Source organism: Pongo pygmaeus, chromosome 4 (genome assembly GCF_028885625.2).
Source record: "Pongo pygmaeus isolate AG05252 chromosome 4, NHGRI_mPonPyg2-v2.0_pri, whole genome shotgun sequence".
Taxonomy (NCBI): domain Eukaryota; kingdom Metazoa; phylum Chordata; class Mammalia; order Primates; family Hominidae; genus Pongo; species Pongo pygmaeus.
This window is the reverse complement of record NC_072377.2, coordinates 105,098,555-105,117,797: the sequence shown is the minus strand read 5'-3', so window position 1 is coordinate 105,117,797 and position 19,243 is coordinate 105,098,555. Positions and strand designations below refer to the sequence as shown.

At 33.1% G+C, this 19,243-nt stretch overlaps 1 long non-coding RNA gene across 1 annotated transcript in view; it reads left to right on the top strand.

Annotated features, from left to right (window-relative positions):
- Positions 1–10,437, top strand: part of LOC129036995 (uncharacterized) — a 91,680-nt gene extending 81,243 nt beyond the window's left edge. Inside the window, exon 4 of the long non-coding RNA XR_008502712.2 lies at positions 7,404–10,437. This is a non-coding gene — a long non-coding RNA (uncharacterized LOC129036995). The remainder of the gene's footprint in view (positions 1–7,403) is intronic.
- The last annotated feature ends 8,806 nt before the right edge of the window (positions 10,438–19,243 follow it).

Below are 19,243 nucleotides of genomic sequence, written 5' to 3'. Positions count from 1 at the left end.
GACAGAGTTGAGAAGATGTGTATAAAAAGCTCTCATAAGGCCAGCATGAGTGAGCTCTGGAACTCACATCATCAAACTGCTGATTTAAAGGGTAAAAAGGGTAAAGTCTCTGTCTTTAAGAAACTTCAAAACTGCTAAAATGGTTGTCCATTTTCACATGTTCACAAGAAGTACAGGAGAATTCTACTAATAGTTAGTGGGGTCAGACTTTAAAAATTTTAGCCGTTACAGCATGTAGTGTTATCTCGTATTTGCCTGATGACTAATGATAGTGAGCACCTTTTAATTAGCCTATTAATCATTTATATATCATCTTTTGTTAATTGTATTTTAGTTAATTGAATATCATATTTTTGCTTAAAGTTTAGATTGTTTGTATTTTATATTAAGTTACAATAATTCTTTTTAAACAGTCCTAAACCCTTATTTTCAGCATGAAACCAACTCCAATTAATACATAGCCTTAAGCAGAGAATCTCAGCTGATCCCAGTCTTGATTGACTGACTTGATAGAATTCTGTACACATGTGAATGAAATATAAATCTTGTTTTATCACTGCAATACTTGAAGTTCTTTATTTCACCAATTATTTTTGCAGGAATAAATTATTAATACAGGATTTGGCACTTACAAATGAGATACTTAAATGATGAAAAAAAAATACCATATTAAGTTTGCAATTAGATGGGCGTTAACAAGGAAACTGTTATAAGAGATTGAAAAATTAATTACTCATATTACATAGTGGTGAAACAATTGGTAAAAATATTACTCTTGACAATTTAGAAGGAATAAAAATGCATTTAATAAGCTTGTGCTAATGGACAAGTAAGTTTTGAAGCAAAATATCAGTGGGGGTTGACTTTTATCAAATTGTATAAGGTGTTAAAAGAACGTGATGAGCTCTCAGAAGTGACCAGTTTGCAAATATAATTGTAAAATAGAATGTTAAATAATTCCCCAAATTTCAGCGTTAAAAAGTGAATATGCTTCTCACTAAATCAAACTTGCCTGAAAACACAGCTTTAAGACAAAGAGAACCCTAGAATATTGCCATTAAGAAAAAGCCTCATGACAAAAAGAGAAGTTAAGTGAGTGCTGTAACCTCATTGTTTAGAGCTCTGAAAGAATTGTTTTGCACTGAGTTATTTAAGCTCTTCAGAGAGATTCCAAATAGGGAATTGAGAGTCTATGTGCCCTACAGTCATCCCTCAGTATCCATGGGAGATTGGTTCCGGGACCAGGATATAAAAATCCATGGATGCTCGAATCCTTTATATAAAATGTGCTACTACTTGTATATAACAATGAGGCTATAAAATAAACTAAAAGCATGGAAGTAAGGACAAAGAATACAGTTTCTCCTTTATTTGCAGCTTATTGGAGTAAGTCATTAAAAATCCCGAAGAATGTAGAAACAGTGCTGGAAAAAATAATTATATTAATGGAAAAAATTAATCTTAAAATCCCAGACATTACAAAAAGCAACTCGAATTATGAATTTATGTAAGAGCTGAAATGATAAACTTGCTAGAAGAAGACATAAGAGGAAATTCTTGTAAACTTGGAATATGCAAAGTTTTTAAGGAAAGAAAGAGCACATCTATTTGGGTGGATAAATTGAACTTTAACCAAATTACAATTTTTGCTTTTCAGAAGACCAATAGTAAATTGTAGACACAACAACATATCTTTATAAAATATTCACAATGCATGTATCATGCAAGGGACTTATACCTACGATAAAAAAAATTCAAACTCAAAAATCACAAGACAAAAATTTGGGAAATAGTTAAACATTTTACAAAAGAAGTTACACAAAATATAATAAGCATATAAAAATAATAATCAGAAAAAATGCAAATTAAAACTTTATTTAGAAACCACTAAAGAAACTTTAGAATGACTAAAATTTAAACATCTGATCTATATGTAGAGTACCTGGAATTCTTGTTATTTCTTAGTGAGAATGCACAATGGGGAATCGGTTGTGAAAAGATTAGACAATTTCTTGTAAAGTTAAATAAACATCCAACCCTAGGCATTTATAAAGTGAGATGAAATTATAACTCCATGGGAATATTTGCTCAGAAATATTCATAAAAGTTATATTTATAATTGCTAAAATTAGAAACAAACATGGAAATAAATTAATCAACATATGAAAGAACTTAATGCATCTCAAAAATATGCTTGGTAAAAGAAAGCAGACACTAAATAATTTATGTTATGTGATTTGACTTTTATTAAATGATATAAAAGAAAAACTTAATTTATATTGAAATAAAGCAGAAAAGTGTTTATGTGGGTCCTGAGGCTTATGATATTTGGTGGCAAAGAGGAAAATGAAAGATTTGTGGTAATAGAAATGTTCTATATTGATTTAAGTGGTAGTTATACAAGTGTATGCATTTCGCAAACTCATCATCATGTGCACTTAATATATTAACTATAAATTACATCATAATAAAGTTATTTTTAATTACTTTTTAAAATATAAAATAAGAATTTGTAAGCTGGCAGAAAAAATAGAAAAGTCATAGTACGAAAGCCGTAATATAACAAATTTGACCTATGAGAATTGTTTTAATCTCTTAAAATATTAAACCCATTTCAAAAATATTTCCTCGGAAAAAAATCTCAAACCCTGATGGCTTTACCCATAAAGTCTTCCAAATGTTAAACATTGAATTTGAATAAAATGAAACTTTCCCAAATACTGTTATGAATCCATTAGAATCTGAAATCTGAAAATTATGTAAGAAAACAAATACTTAAAAATATAGATACAAATATCCTGTTGAAAATATTGTCAAATTAATCCCAGTGATAAATAACAGTTATATTATGCTAAAATTAATTTGGGTTTATTCTAAAAAGTCAAGAGTTGTTACGCAATAAGGAATTTTTAAAAAACTCAAAAGATAATGCAAGAGATAAAAATTTGATAATCTAATTAAAATATACTTGATTTTAGTTTCAAATAGTATTTATGATAAAAACTGTACAGCCTAGTAATATAAGAAAATTCCTTTAATTTACCAAAGACTAACAACAGAACACTTGAAGCTACTTTATACTTAATAATAAAATAATTAACAATGAGATTAAAAATGAGACAAAAATACTTTTCTTTTACAGTATCCTGGAAACACTAGTTTGTGAACATAAAGGAAATAAAGTCACACCTGTAATCCCAGCACTTTGGGAGGCAGAGGTGGGCAGATCACCTGAGGTCAGGAGTTCGAGACCAGCCTGACCAATGTGGTGAAATCCCGTCTTTGCTAAAAATACAAAATTAGCCAGGCATGGTGGCACATGCCTGTAATCCCAGCTAGTTTGGAGGCTGAGGCAGGAGAATCACTTGAACTCAGAAGGCAGAGGTTGCAGTGAGCTGAGATTGCACCATTGTACTCCAGCCTGGACAGCAAGAACAAAACTCCATCTCAGAAAACAAAACAAAACAAAACAAAAACAAAAGCAAAAAAAAAAAAAGAAAAAACTCCAATTTTTTTGAATGATTTTCAACATACTAAATACAGAAGTATTTATACAATATTAAAATCAATCCATACTTTAACAAGGTCAGCAAATTCTGAAATTATTTCCATGTTTGTATAAGAAAAGGTAAAATTAAAATACTATATACAATTATATTTAAAACATTGCATTCCTCTAAATTTTTCAAAAATGTGTAAGATATTTACACTAAAAAAAGTCACAAAATATTATTGAGAAAAATTAGAGACCTAAATAAATGGGAGAATAAACCATGTTTATAAATTAGAAGATTTAGTAAAATAATGGTAATAACTCTCTCATAATTGTTCTTCAGCTCCAATGCAATTTCAATGTAGATCTCAGCAGGTTTTTTCACAGATATTATAAAATTATTTTTAAATGAATATGCATTGTAAAAGGCAAAAGTTGGCAGGACAGCCTTGAGGAAGGACATCAAATCTGGAGTACTTACACTAACAAATATCAAAACTTATCATTAAATAAACAAAAGCTGTACTATGGCGTAAAGGATGGCATATTGTAGAACCAGTGGTTTCATTCATCCAAGAAGTCAACAAATACGTGGTAAAATGGTAAAAATCACTTGTCATCAGAGAAATGTAAAACCATCATAAGGTACTATCTCACACCAGTCAGAATGATTATTTTTAAAAAGTTGGCCAGGTGCAGTGGCTCACCCCTGTAATCCCAGCATTTTGGGAGGCCGAGGCGGGTGGATTACCTGAGGTCTGGAGTTCAAGACCAGCCTGGCCAACATGGTGAAATCCTATTTGTATTGAAAGTACAGAAATTAGGGCCAGGCACAGTGGCTCATGCCTGTAATTCCAGCACTTTGGGAGGCTGAGGTGGGGGATCACCTGAGGTCAAGGGTTCGAGACCAGCCTGACCAACATGGTGAAACCCTGTCTCTATTAAAAATACAAAAATTAGCCGAGTGTGGTGGAGAGCACCTGTATTCCCAGGTAGTTTTGAGGCTGAGGCAGGAGAATCACTTGAATTTGGGAGGCAGAGGCTGCAGTGAGCTGAGATCGCACCATTGCACTCCAGCCTGGGTGACAGAGCAAGACTCCATCTAAAAAATAAAAAAAAAAAAAAATTGGCTGGACATGGTAGCCCATGCTATAATATCAGCAATTTGGAAGCCTGAGGGGGAGAATCGATTGAACCTGGGAGGTGGAGTTTGCAGTGAGCCTTGATCGCGCCACTGCACTCCAGCTTGGGCAACAGAGCAACACTCTGTCTCAAAAAATAAAACAAACAAACAAAATGTCAAAAACAGCAGATGTTAGGAAAGATACAGAGAAAAGGTAACATTTATACATGTTTGGTGGAAATGTAAATTAGGACAACTTTTATGAAAAACAGGATGCAGATTTCTCAAAGAACTGAAAATAGAACTACCATTCAACCTGGTAATTCCACTCATAGGTATTTCCAAAGAAAAAGAAATCAGTATAATAAAAAGACACCTGAACTCATATGTTTATTGCAGCACTATTCACATCAGCAAAGTCAAAGAAACAACCATGTTCTATCAACAGATGATTGGATTAAGAAAAAGTGGTATGCAGACACTATGGAATACCATGCAATTATAAAAAAGAATGGGATTGTCTTTGCAGCAACATAGATGAAGCTGGATGTTGTTATCTTAAGTGAAATAAGTCAGAAGCAGAAAACCAAATACCTCATCTGACTTATGTCAGAGCTAAACAGTGAGCCCACATGGACATCAACATGGAAGTAAAAGACACTCGGGAATCAAAAGGGAAGAGGACTGGAAAGGGTGAGGGTTGAAAAGGTACCTTTTGGGTACAATGTTTACTATTCAAATGATGGGTACGCTAGAAGCCCGAACCCTACCACTACACAGTATATCCATGTAACAAACTGGCCGTCCCTCCGAATATGAACAAATAAAAATATATTAAAAAACGAAAAAAGGAAAACACAAAATGGCATATTTGAAAACAAATATAAAGACCTGCCAAAAAATGCTTGCTTCTCAGATACCTAGAGCTGCAGTTTAATTGGGACATCTCCCTATGATGGGTTCATTTATTGAATATGTAGTTTTATTCAATCTTATTGTAGAAAGGTATATTCAACTAATATTCACCATGTGTATTCAAATTAGTTGAAGGATTCTATCATTTTACAATCTAATAAACCTAAGCAATCCAGTAGTTAATGATGAAACATCTTTTAGAGATGAATTGGGCAAATAAGGCATAAGATTACACAGAATTAAATGCTTTATTTCAATGTCTTGTCTTAAAAAAGTATATTGCCAAACTCACATGTATTATGTGAATAAAAATATTCACAGAATTTTTATCACATATGGTAAATATATATCCAAATCCCCATTAATAATTTACAAAATCATTTTCAATTAATATTCTGTAAGCTTCTACATAATGCCATTATTGAAGGATTTAAATTGCCTGGGTTGTCAGAAGGTAGAGAGGTTATATATAGTTCTTCAAAAAAGCACAGATATGTATGAGGACTCTCAAAGTCCTCTGTCAACTCTATGAATCTGTAATGTGATGCTTTATTTTGGAAAATATTGGTGACAAATTATTTCCAGCAAACCACTTTGCATAAATACAAGTGTTGACTCTTAAGTAGCAAAACCAATTACATTTGTCACTTGTATATTATTCCAAATGTCATTTCTTATTTCATAAAAATATCCTAGCCTTCTAACTATGTAACTACATAGTTGCTACTGAATTAACAAATAATTAAATTTATTTTTAAAGTATCAGATATTTAATTTTCAAAAATATATATGCATATATTTATCTACATTAGTGTGTGTGCATGTGTGTATGTCAGAAGTAAGATAATCTGTAAGTCATAATTGAGTGATAGAGGATAGACTATCTACCAATTATTTCTCATGTTTTTTGTCTGAAATATTGTCTATTAACAACCAAATAGATAAATGGACATAAGTACAGACAAAGAATTTAAAATAGTGGTTTGGTTAACTCTTGCTGTGTAATTAACCACCACTATGCTCAATGGCTTTATAACAACCATTTTATCTACTAGCTCATTATTATAGAAATGTGTCAGGGTTCTATGGAGCTACCTTGTCACTGCTTCACTTTGCCTTATCAAGCGTGGCTCAACTGAAGCTATAGGATCCACTTTCTAAGTGAGTTCACTCATACGGTTGACAAGTTGGTTCTGGCTGATGAGTGGGATGTAACCTTAGGCTTGTTCTGAGCTTCTTTTGCACAAGGACTATATATGTGGGTAATTTAAGATTCTCACTGCATAACTGTCTCTGGATAACTAAACTTATATTAAGTGGTTGCCCATAGAAAGCAAAAACAAGCTGTTGGACTAAGTAATTCTAAGTAAGTCTTTCTTAAGACTTACTTTAGAAACTTGTACAATATTGTTTGTGCTATTTGCTATTGGTTAAAGAAGTCACTTATCCAGGGGATGGTTTAAACTATTGTGTGAAGACCAGGAAGCATGTTTTCTTAGGGGCCAACAAAACAAGTTTATTTCAGGCTAAGATACAGCCCCTAATGATTCATGTTTTTCTTACCTTCTTTCCAATATCCTCAAAGTACCATTTCATTATGGTATCAGCTCCAGCTTGAGGCCTGTGATATCATCTAAATCAAGTACAGGTATCAGAGAAAGTTCCTCAAGCACAGATTCTTTTGACTTAATGGCCAGTGAACTTAGGAGAAAATTAATCTGCCTTCCAGAAATACAAAATAAAATGTTGAGCCAGTGACAAGGACAAAAATATGTAGTTCCATTCAAAATGGCAGACAACAGGGCACCTGTAGCAGTTGGTTCATAAGGATTCTGAAAAGCAGTCATCAGCTTTTTTTTTTTTTTTTTTCAGGCACAGATCTATCGCCAGAGAATTGTTCTTCAAGATGACCAGCTTGACCTCTGAGTAATCCTTCATTTTCAGAAAGAAATGACCCATGTTTCCAGATGAATAGTAGCTTTCTCAACCTGTTTTTTACCTACAAAAGTACTGAAGAAAAATATAGGTGACAGTGGGAGGAAGTGGGCATAAATATTCATTCCATCAATTTCATGAATACATCAATATGTATTCATTCTATCAATTTCAAGTAGACAGTTGAATTTTCAAATAAAATATTATGAAGAAAAATATAAACAGCAGGATAAAATAAATGTGGAAATTGCTAAAACAAGATATAAACATAAGTTATATTGAGCAAAAATAAATTCATTTTACAAATTAAATTATAAACCTAAAATAATGTTCCTGTAAGCAGAGACTCTTATTATTGCATTTCATCAAGTGCTGAAGATGTCCCAGTGATTTGAGTTGAATAGAATTAAGAGGAAATTAGTCAAGGTAAAATAAATTCTAACAGAAAACATAATAGTTATCTTTATTTTGTCTCTAAATGAAATGTGATAAGAATTTTTTGGTTTTGCTTTTATTTTTCTCATCAGTGATACCAAAATGAAGTGCTGATATATTCCCTAGCTACTAGAAAAATTTGAAGTGTTGACTTGCTTGCTTTTGACTGCTTCTAAAACACAATGAAAATGAAAATCTGCCTTTACAAACCTGATTTTTAAATTATTCAATAGACCTTTAAAATAGTATAATTTGCAGTTTTTTTTAACTTGTATTTGATGTTCAGGGATACATGTACAGGTTTGTTACATAGGTAAATTTGTGTCAGAGGAGTTTGTTGTACAGATTATTAATATTTCATCACCCAGGTATTAAGCCTATTACCTATTAGTTATTTTTTTCTGATCCTCTCTTTCCTCCAACCCTCTACTCTCTGATAGGCCCCAGTGTATGTTGTTCCCCTCTATGTGTCCATGTGTTCTCATCATTTATCTCCCACTTATAAGTAAGGACATGCAGTATTTGGTTTTCTGTCCCTGTGTTAGTTTGCTAAGAATAATGGCCTTCAGTTCCATCCATGCCCTGCAAAGGACTTGATAGCATTCTTTTTTATAATTGAATAGTATTCCACAGAGTATATGTTCCACATTTTATTTATCCAGTCTATCATTGATTGGAATTTAGGTAGATTCCATGTCTTTGCTAGTGTGAATAGTGCTGCAATGAATAGACGTGTGCATGTGTCTTTATAATATAATGATTTATATTCTTTTGGGTATCTACCCAGTAATAGGATAACTATACATCTGACAGAGGTGTAATATCCACAATCTAAAAGGAACTTAAACAAAGTTACAGAAAAAAATCAACCCCATTAAAAAGTGGGAAAAGACATGAACAGACGCTTCTCAAAAGAAGACATACATGTGGCCAAAAATCATATGAAAGAAAGCTCAACATGACTGATCACTAGAGAAATACAAATCAAAACCAAAATGAGATACAATCTAATACCAGTCACAATGGCTATTATTAAAAACAAAAAATAACAGATTCTGGTGAGGTTGTGGAGAAAAAGGGACTCACACACTGTTGGTGGGAGTGTAAATTACTTCAACCATTATGGAAGACAGTGTGGTGATTCCTCAAAGACCTAAAGACAGAACTTGCAATTTTTAAAATAAATTTGGTCGCATAAATATTTTGAATACTGATATTTATATGCATATATTACCTAGATATAGCCCTCCCAATAATCAGTTTTTTACATTCAAAAGAAAGATCATGTCCAGGCCAATCTTTACTAACCATAATACTATCAAGATAAATAGGTAACCAGAGTTTCCTGTTCATTGATTTTGGGAAGCCTATGTATTAATTCAGGAAAATGAATTTCAACAGCTTTAGTTCATTTTTCTCTACTAATGATATATAATGTATTTCAATTTTCACATTTTAATTAAAGCCAATGATAACAATTGAACTCATATTTTAATCAATAATAAATAATTACTATTTCTAATATAATTACATTCTGTACTCTGTATAATAAAATTACGTTTATTCTTCACTGTGTATAGTTTTTCCCTCAGTCTAGTGAAAATGCCCACTTTATAAAAACAAAGTGGAATTATTTATTTAGAGTCTCAATATTATTATCTCTAAAAACTCTAACTAACCAAATTGAATTCAGTAATATCTACATCATCATCTCCAACTTGAAGGAATATATTTCCTTACCAAGTGAAGAAAAAAAGACATCCTTAGTAGTACACTGTTCTTAAAATAAATACAAGTGGGAGAGGACTTGGTGTTTTTTTTTTTTCTCCCATAGCCAGTAAGATGAAAAAACTGCTCACAAATGTCTCTTATGATTTCTCCTTTACTAGTTATTCCAAATATTCCGAGTTTATATGAAGATATTTAATTAAATATTACTCTCTAGATGCCTGTTTGTATCTCTACATGTGAATTGCTGATCAATTTCTTTTAAACCATGGTCTCTGACTCAAATATAAAGGTAGGTACGTTGGTCATGTTAGTGTGACTGTGGTTATCATTTCACAATGTACACACACATCAAACCATCATGTTGGAAATCTTACATATGATTTAATTTGTCTGTAATACCTCAATAAAGCTGGAAAATAAAGAGTGTTGAAGTTGCTATAAGGGTTATAGGAAATGTCATCCCTTGAAAAGGCTTGCAAACTCTGACAACAAATATATACGATTAATGAGTTAAACTAAGAAATAAGTACAATAGAAACAAGAGCATAAAGTGCAAAATCACATTAAATATGAAACTTTAAAACATTAATATATCTGTGTAGTATGGGGGAAAATAAAATATTAAAAAATATAAAACTTTAAGTGACTTCAAATTTAATATGAAATGATTTATATGTCTTAATGAAGATTAAGTTATCTGGGAATTGAAAGGATTCAGTCAGGGAAAAAAGCATAGAAAAGGCAAGTGTGCAGAGACAAATAATAGCATTTGCTTCCTGTACCGTGCAGAGGAGAGTCTGTGCAATGGGCATTTGCAAAAAACAAGACTCTAAGACTGGGCACATTTAGTTGTTGTACTTGGGGTCATTCCACACTGAAATTATGTCATTAAATCCTTTTTGCTCTGCTTCTATACTCACCAAATGTGTCAGTTTCAAGTAAATATAGTTTAATTCAACTGCTTTTTGCTAAAAAGAAAGAAGAAGGAGGAGAAGAAAACAATGTCTTAGAGAACAGAGCTGAATTTTAGTTTTCAGGAAAAGCTAGATCCAGTTGACTGTTCTCCAGTTGTCTCCATTTAGCCAGCCTCTTACTGTGTGGCTGTAAGAACATTGGCTTATATTCTGTCGTACAAACAATAAATGTAATGACCAAGGTCATCTCATTTTCCCATGTTTCCATTACAAATTTCAGGGTTTCATCTCATTTGCCTAGCTTGAATCAAATGCCCATTCTGGAAACTACAGCTAGGGTTGGAAATTGGCAAAAAGAGTAAGATGCACATCTAATACAATACACATAATCTTCATGAGATCAGTGGTCATATCTTTTTACAGCACTGTACCCCAAACATCTTAAAAAACTGCTTTTCACATTGTAGGCACTCCATAAATATTTTTGTAAGGGATAAAATTTAAAATATTACTGTCCAAGTCTAGGTAAATGATTCACTCTTGAATCTGGGAAATTGGATTGGTCACTCTTAACAATAATAGAAAAATGGTGGGATGTTCTTAAGGACTCAAAATATTGTTATGAAAAATAAAATGTGTGCAAGGTTTACTGAAATAAAACAACTAATACTCATTAAACTAAGAATAGAGATTGTCCTATGCAGAGAGAATGGCTTGATCACTCATTGGTAAGAGAACACACCCATTGCTTATATTAAAAATTGCCTTTTACTAAAAAGCAAATGTAGGCATTCCATTTTCTTCTTATACATTACATTATTATTTTTGAGATTAATTTATCTTGAATCAGTTTCTAGCAACTTTATGCCATTGAATATATTAATGATAAACATGTTTCATTTAATAGAGTTGAAACACTGACACTGACCTACATACAGTAAGTAAGCCAAGGACCTGCTAGAGTGATTAGGTAAGGACCAAAGTTACTAAGTGCTTTACAATTCAACATAAATAATGAAATATAAGAAATCCAAAAGCAGTTAAGTTCAAAATGAATTATCAAGAATTTTAGTGAATTTTAAAATTTCTTTGTATTTATTGGATATAAAATTGTCTTTGAGTCCAAATTCTCTGTTTGTTAAGTGCGCAGGAAGATTCATTCAAGACAGGAAGAGAAGCTGAGAAAAAAATAACTTTAAAATAAATATTTAGGCAAACACATATGTATATAACTTTATGGAGAACATAATTGCCCAGTTGGGTAGAAAAATTATGGTTATTTATATTCTGTATCAGAGGCTCATGATATTTATAAAGTTTGACAATATTGTCAGTTTTAATGTATATTCAGGGAAAATTACAGAAAATGTAGCATAGATATTGTTCCAGGTCTGGCACTAGCCCCTTGACCTTGGAATCGTTTAGCCTCTCTTCCATTTTCCCTATGCTGTCAAGCACAAGTGAATTGTTACCCATCATCTTTTATTTTCAAAGTATGAAAGAATATAACTAAAATGACATTTATAAATTATAGAAATATTTGCAACACCAGCACAAATTTTTGTTGCAATAGGCAAAAAATTTTAAGTCCTATCAAGGAGATGTCTAAAGTATATACATTTTTATCTTTGAACTTCTAATAAAACATTTGCAGTTATGTCAGTTAGGAATTGAAATTTCTGACCCTCTACTGTCAGCTTTGACCCATTTAAATTAAAATTTACCTAGGCACAAGAATGACATATCAAAAACTTGATATCTTACAAAGAAAATATGTACTATATCTTTGATTATGTCACTTGAAGAAAAGTAATTAAGTCACAAATAAATCTTATTTTTCAAATATATAATTACCAATTATTTTGGAAAAAACAAACTAAAATGAAAATCAAATGACACAATCCCAACATAGTTTTAAACTCTATTTTAAATAACATAAGACTTTTTTAAACAATGTATAAAACATAGATATTTTCCCAAGTGTTCTCTAATGTTTCTAGATTCATTAATATTTCTGATACTATGGTTTTCTGTTTTAGGATCAAATTACTAAAAGTGTAGTCATACTATCCTATATTTATTATAGTATATTTGTATATACGTTGCAGTTTTAAAATAATTGTACAATCAGTTCTATGAAGCACTAAGTTTTGAGCCAAAATAATGGCTTCAAACTTTGTCTCATAAACATGTATCTGTTGAGTCTTGATTAAAATCCTCTGAGTCGATGAGGCTGTTTTATTGTAATAAATTCAGCATTAAAAACAAAGAAATTATGTCATTTGCAAAAATGTAGATGAAATCGGACAACATTTGCCAAGTGAAATAAGTCAAACACAGAAAGACTAATACTGCATGCTCTGACTTACATGTGAAATCTAAAACAATTAAACTCATGGAAGCAGGGAATAGAATAGTATTGATATGGTTTGGCTCTGTGTCCCCATCAAAATCTCATCTTGTAGCTCCCATAATTCCCACATGTTGTGGGAGGGACCTGTTGGAAGATGATTGAATCATGGGGGTGGGTCTTTCCTGTGTTGTTCTTATGATAGTGAATGGGTCTCATGAGATCTGATGATTTTAAACACGAGAGTGTCCCTGCACAAGCTCTCTTTTTTGCCTGCCACCATCCATATAAGATGACATTACTCCTCCTTGCCTTCCACCATGATTGTGAGGCCTCCCCAGCCAGGTGGAATGTAAGTCCGGTTAACCTTCTTTCTTTGGTAAATTGCCCAGTCTTGGGTATGTCCTTAACAGCAGTGTGAAAATGGACTAGTATAGTAAATTGGTACCAGGAGTGGAGTACTGCAGTAAAGATACCTGAAAAATGTGTAAGCAGCTTTAGAACTGGGTTTCAGGCAGAGGTTGGAACAGTTTGGAGGGTTCAGAAGAAGACAGGAAGATGTGGGAAAGTTTGGAACTCCCTAGAGACTTGTTGAATGGCTTTGACCAAAATGCTCATAATGATATGGACAATGAAATCCAGGCTTAGGTCGTCTCAGAACTTTTTGGACACTGGAGCAAAGGTGACTCTTGTTATGTTCTAGCAAAGAGACTGGCAGCATTTTGATCCTGCCCTAGAGATTTCTGGAACTTTGAACTGGAGAGAGATAATTTAGGTTATCTGGTGGTAGAAATTTTTAAGAGGCAAATCATTCAAGAGGTGAGTTGGGTGCTATTAAAGGCATGCAGTTTTAAAAGGGAAACAGAGCATAAAAGTTTGGAAACTTTGCAGCCTTATAAATTGATAAAAAAAGAAAATCCCATTTTCTGAGGTGAAATTTAAGCCTGCATATATTTGCTTAAGTAACAAGGAGCCAAATGCTAATCATCAAGGCAATTGGGAAAATGTCTCCAGGGTATGTCAGAGACCTTTCAGGCAGCCCATCAAAGTCCTGGCGGTTTAGGAGGGAAAATTGGTTTTGTGGGCCAGACGCAGGATCCCTCTGCTGTGTTCAGCCTAGGGACTTGGTGCCCCCATCCTAGCTGCTCCAGCTGGGGCTGAAAGGGGCCAATGCAGAGCTTGAGCCATGGCTTCAGAGGGTGCAGCCTCAAGCCTTGGCAGTTTCCACATGGTGTTGAGCCTGTGAGTGCACACACGGCAAGAATTGAGGTTTGGGAACCTCTGCCTAGATTTCAGAAGATGTATGCAAACACCTGGATGCCCAGGCAAAAGTTTGCTGCAGGGGTGGAGCTCTCATGCTAGGACAGTGCAGAAGGGAAATGTGGGGTAGAGCCCCTATGCAGAGTTCCCACTGGGGTACCACCTAGTGGAGCTGTGAGAAGAGATCCACTGTCCTCCAGACCCCAGAATGGTAGATCCACCAACAGCTTGCACCGTGTGCATGGAAAAGCCACAGACACTCAACATCAGCTGGTGAAAACAGCTGGGAGGGAGGCTATACTCTGCAAAGCCCCAGGGATGAATCTGCCCAAGACCATGGGTACTCACCGCCTGCATTAGATTTGACTGCCCTGCTAGATTTTGGCTTTGCATGGGGCCTGTAGCCCCTTTGTTTTGGCCAATTTCTCCCATTCGGAATGTCTGTATTTACCCAATGCCCATACCCCCCATTGTATCTAGGAAGTAATTAACTTGCTTTTGAATTTATAGGCTCGTGGGCTGAAGGAACTTGGCTCATCTCAGAAAACACATTGGACTGTGGACTTTTGAGGTAATGCTAAAATGAGTTGAGACTTTGGGGGACTGTTGGGAAGGCATGATTGGTTTTGAAATGTGAAGATCTGAGATTTGGGAGGGGCCAGGTGCAGAATGATATGGTTTGGCCCTGTGTCCCCACCCAAATCTCATCTTTTCATTCCTATTATTCCCACATGTTATAGGAGGGACCCAGTGAGAGATGATTGAATCATGGCGGCAGGTCTTTCCTGGGCTGTTCTCATGATAGTTAATGGGTCTCATGAGATCTGATGGTTTGTGTATTGGGGGTCTCCCTGCACAAGCTTTCTATTTTTGTCTGCTGTCATCCATGTAAGATGTGACTTGCCCCTTCTTGCCTTCTGCCATGATTGTGAGGTCTCCCCAGCCACGTGGAAATGGAAGTCCATTAAACCTCTTTCTTTGGTAAATTGCTCAGTCTTGGGTATGTCCTTATCAGCACTGTGAAAATAGACTAATACAGGTATTTATCAGAGACTGGGGCATGGGGAGAATGAGGATACAGTCAAATGATAGAAGCCTTACTTAGATAGGAAAAATACATTTCATTTATATTCTTCTTTTTGAAATCAGTTACACAGCATGAAGAATAAAGCTAATAACTGAATACTGTACATTTAAATTTCACTAAAAGAGTGAATTTCAAAAGTTCTTATCATAAAATTGTTAAATAGTTGAGGTGATGAATATGTTAATTCACTTGATTTAACCATTCAACATTGTATTCAAATATTATGACACTATTTTTTACCCCCATAAACATATGCATATATAATTTATCAATTAAAAAATGTTTAGAATTGTATTCTTAGAATGAGTTGAACCTCTTTTGTTTCATTACAGAATTATCTTTGCTAATTTACTTCAGACACTTCATTCTCCTTCCACATAACTCAACAGGAGACATTTGTTATTGCTAGATACCTGTCATTTTTCTAACATGCCTCCCTTAATACATGTATTTTTGTAGAAATATGTTTTCCTACAAAAACAATTGTCACCCATCAATTGGTTCTTTCACATCATAGTTCTCACAATTCCAGTTTAGATCAGATGTTCATGTTTTTATTTTGTTTTGTTTACATTAACCATTCAACACATTACTTATTTTAATTACAGTGATCCATCTTTCTGGTTGTATGTTTCTAAAAGGTGTTTATAAAATTTTCTCCTGTTACAAATTTTGAAATGCATTTCGTGGTTTATTGTTTTCACAGATGGTTAAAAAATTTCCTCCTACTACCTTTTATTATGTGACTTTGCTACACTTCCATTGGGAAATGGAGTCTACTTAATTCTCCCTTGAATCTGGATTGATTTTCTGTCTGCTTTGACCCAGTTGAATGTGGCAGAAGTAAAGTCCTATCTTTTGGGCCCTGGTCTTATGATGACTTGTATTTGGTCTCCTGGAGGGGTGCACTGAGAGTGTTGTGTAAGGTAACTGGCTAATCCACTGGATCTTTACAAGCCATGTGAAGAAGAACCAATCTTTACTAGTTGATAACTCAGCAACGATTTCCAGACAAGTGAGTCTCTTAGCTCATCCTCTGATAAATGCAGGCAAAACAGGAGAGGAGTCATCCAACTAACCCACGAAATCATGATAAATAATAGATTATTGTTATTTTAAGCCACTAATTTTAGAATGGTTTCTTTTGCAGCTTATGATATTTAAAACAGAAATACTGAATAAAAATATCACTATATCACACCAACCAAAAGAGACAATTACATTTGTGAGTATAATGAACTTACATAGGCATTTACATATGAACATATATTTAGGTGTTAAGGGATAAAGAATTTTAAGTAAATAAAATATTTTTAAAAGTTTCATTTTATTAATACATTTTAAATTTAATTTTTTAGTTTGACTCATAAAAAACAAAAATAAATATTAGGTAGTCAGGCCTATTATACATTATCTAAAAACTTTTATAAATTGCCCTTTTTTACTAACGCATACCCTACTTAAAGAAAACTGTGCAGCTCAAGGACTTAACATATATTATAGCTAGGTTTAATGATGCCAATTAATCTTTAATTCCCAAGAGAGCCTAAGATCAGTATAAATTTTATTTATCCTCAGTCTTTTTATGCAAATACAAATGATGTTGGTTTAATTCGTTAAATATACTATAGTCAGTTCTCCTATAACTCTAGATATGCAGTCTTAAAAATTAGCAGCTGTGAAAAATGAATAAGGAAATATTCTGGGTTTATGGAATAAATAGAAACCCATAAAAATGATAGTACAGTTTTGTATATGTTAAGAGGTTAAGAACTGCATAAACACTATAATAAATATATCAATTTTCCTTGAAAATTACCTGAAGTTCGGTTGCATGAAATTAATAACATCAGATGTGAATGGATGTGGCTCATAACACATGCAGTGAATTGAGGTAGCTTGTACGTGTGTGTGTTTGCATATTGCTATGCCATTGGGTTCAGCTTGGTACAGTTTTCAGTGATTACTTTGGGTTTCTCATGAATGAAATCACACAGAAGCAAATGTAAAATCTGTTATGCTTAAATTGTTCCTATATATCAATTGCATTGCAACAAATTTTATTTTCAAAACAAGCATTATGATATAACTGATTGTGCCTTAAAATACTTATTTTTGAAACACTTTATTATTTTATTAAGTTTAGACAAAAACTGCATTTTGCATTTCTGTTATTTTTACAGTTGATGTTTAGAATCCATAATTCTAGAATAAAAACTGTCTAATGTGAAATCTTCCTTCAAATTAATGGAAAGTTACTAAAAAAGAGCTATTCTTGTATTTTATAATATTTCAGATCATATAATTTTAATTTCTCCTCTAAGGAATAAATCTGGGGAATTGGCAAAACAAATGAAGATGTATTTTTAGTTGTTAGAATGCATAAACTATTGCCCTCTCACTCCTTGTATAGATAAGAACCTAAGATCTTTCACTAACCTGCTTTAATACATTTACCAAATAGCTTTTCTTAGCCACTGTCCCAAGCATCTTAATCTCTAATGGTGTTTGAAACTTAATGCATGAAAAAAAAAATGCCCAGGTGACGTTTTTTAGCTTTCTAATGGGTGGAGAGAAAAGATGAAAGGAGGTCTTGACCATGAACTGTGTCCATTTTATCATTGTCTACTATTTTTTAAATGATAATAGTAAACGAATTACTTTTATCAATTCATCCTAACATATAAGTAAACTGTGTTAAATAAAGGTTTTGTGGAACTCAATTTCTTCTTTTCACAATGAAGTTCTTGCCAGAATTTAAAGGTATATGATGATAATATACTGTCAACATCCTTCATAATAACTGACTGGAGTGAAAACTGAAGCCTTTTATAATGGTTGCTTTGGAATTTGGATTTGTTCTCATATCTGGCTAAAGATAAGCAAGTAAGACATTAAACATTATGAATATTTTACATATTTTACAACACTTATGTCATTTCAGGAGCAGGAGCAAACAGAGGCTGTGGCACTTTTATCATTTTTTTTCCATTTTTATGTAATTATCTGACTTAAGCAGCTGAAACTTTGGTACTTGCCATGTACTCAAAGATTATCAATCCAATCCTCCAAAACAGGGAAATGTTAACTGTATCAAATCCAGTACAACTTACCTATACAGGTTAGACGGAATTTCAAATAAATAGCACAACTGTATACTATATTTAGAAAGAAATCCTGAGTCATTCATAATATAATAATTTAATAATGGGACAATACCATCTATTGCATATGTGGATTCCATAGGTACTGATATCTGCTTAACTAAAAGGATTTTAACTCTAAGGTTAGAGGAAATTTGGGACACTCAAATATTGATTCAATATTTGAATCAAACTCTATTTTTTCCAATAATTATTATAAATAACATTTTGAAACCATGTGTTTTATTTGCACATACTTTTTAGTGCAGGGATGTGAAAAACATTCTTTTCCTATAAATTCTCATTTTCCATTGTATTGTAGACTAGTGATAAAAATAATATGTAAAAATCCTTAAACTTACCTATATTAGTCCATTCTCATGCTGCTAATAAAGGCATATCTGAGACTGGGTAACTTATAAAGAAAATAGTTTTAATGGACTCAGTTTCACATGACTGGGGAGGCCTCACAATCATGGTGGAAGATGAAGGAAGAACAACAGGACATCTTACATGGCAGCAGGCAAGAGAGCTTGTGCAGGGGAACTCCCATTTTTAAAACTGTCAGATCTTGTAAGACTTGTTCACTACCACAAGAACAGTATGGAGAACCTACCTCATAATTCAATTATCTTCATCTGGCCCCATCCTTGACATGTGGGGATTATTACAATTCAAGATGAGATTTCGGTGGGGACACAGCCAAACCATATCATTACCTATCCAAAATTGTGTGTTGATCTTGTATTTTAAAACTGGTATTACTTGATCCAGGAGATAAAAAAAAGTTTACTGGACAGCAAACAATTGATTATTTTTAATTAAAATGTATTTCCTTTCAAATAAACAATAGTATA